The sequence below is a fragment of the Octodon degus genome, unplaced genomic scaffold, assembly GCF_000260255.1.
Source record: "Octodon degus isolate 3935 unplaced genomic scaffold, OctDeg1.0 scaffold00012, whole genome shotgun sequence".
In the NCBI taxonomy this organism is placed as follows: Eukaryota; Metazoa; Chordata; class Mammalia; order Rodentia; family Octodontidae; genus Octodon; species Octodon degus.
Genome location: NW_004524588.1, coordinates 10,740,384 through 10,741,905, shown reverse-complemented (window position 1 = coordinate 10,741,905; position 1,522 = coordinate 10,740,384). Strand labels below are relative to the sequence as shown.

Sequence of the window (1,522 nt, the reverse complement as noted above, 5' to 3'; positions counted from 1 at the left end):
GCGTGGCGGTGGTATGTTCTAGTAACCAGAACCGAAGCATGGAGGCGCACAACATCCTCAGCAAGCGAGGATTCAGCGTCCGGTCTTTTGGAACAGGAACTCATGTGAAGCTCCCAGGACCAGCACCCGACAAGCCTAATGTCTATGATTTCAAAACCACATATGACCAGATGTACAATGACCTACTCAGGAAAGACAAAGAACTCTACACGCAGAATGGAATTTTGCATATGTTGGACAGCAATAAAAGAATCACGCCTCGGCCAGAGAGGTTCCAGAACTGTAGGGACCTGTTTGATCTGATCCTGACCTGCGAAGAAAGGGTCTATGACCAGGTGGTGGAAGATCTGAATTCCAGAGAACAGGAGACCTGCCAGCCCGTGCACGTGGTCAACGTGGATATTCAGGACAACCACGAGGAGGCCACCCTGGGGCCTTTCTCATCTGCGAGCTCTGCCAGTGTATCCAGCACACGGAGGACATAGAGAACGAAATCAACGAACTGCTGCAGAAGTTCGAGGAGAAGAGGGGCCGAACCTTCCTGCACACTGTGTGCTTCTACTGACCCCAGAGGCTTCCTGTACTGCGCCCTGCACCCCATGTCTGCGGGGTGCCAGTGTCACCCCCATGCACCTGGCAGCAGCTGGAGGGTGGGCCGCGTGCCAGATTGTCTCCACCCCACTTTAGCCAGAGAAATAGTTTGTGCACGTTCCCCCCTGTGTGCCTGTCGCGGGTCTGGCTCTTTCCTCTCCAGCTGCAGATTGCGTGCATACCTGAGCAACAGCGGCCATGTCCTGGCCGGAGAGGACCTGGAGTTGCCCAATAAATGAGATGCTGCTAAAAAATAATAATAATAATAATAAAAAAATAAAAAGCAGTACTCAGATCAGGCATGGTGGACCATGAAAGTATCTACCATGAAAATGGAAAATAACCTCCTAAGGATGGGCTAAGGTGCCAGATACACCAGCAGCCAAAAACTGGAAAACATGATATACCTTACAAGGCCCTCTGTACTATAAATCAGTAGCAATAACATCTAAGATGGGAGTCAAAATATTTAGAAAGAGCTAAAATACTAAACAAAACTAAACTTACTTTTAATAAAGAGACTGAACAAAATTTAAGTGTGTCAAGGTTTTCTATTGTCCAGGACAATGATTACTACCAAAAAAGATTACAATGCAAGATATAATATTCCTATATTAAAGGGGAAATAGGAATAAAGAAAAACAACTCAATCCAAAATAGCCAAGAACAGGGAAAAAATGAAAAAAAACAGGCCAAATAAAAAGGTAAAAATAAGATGAAAAAAATAAGTACAAATGTGTCAGTAATTATAGTAAATGAAAATGAAATTATAAGACAAAATTAGCTATTTAGTGTTTATAGAAGAAGGACAGGATAGGACAGAGTAACATTAAAACTCAAATGAGGGGGCTGGTGAGATGGTTCAGTGGTCTGAAGCACCTACTTAGAACAAGCTTAGCAAAGCACAGGGACCGCGGTTCAATCCCCCAGC

At 44.8% G+C, this 1,522-nt stretch overlaps 1 pseudogene; it reads left to right on the top strand.

Moving 5' to 3' along the window:
* The first annotated feature begins 2 nt into the window (after positions 1-2).
* LOC101569674 lies at positions 3-839 on the top strand (annotated as a pseudogene).
* The last annotated feature ends 683 nt before the right edge of the window (positions 840-1,522 follow it).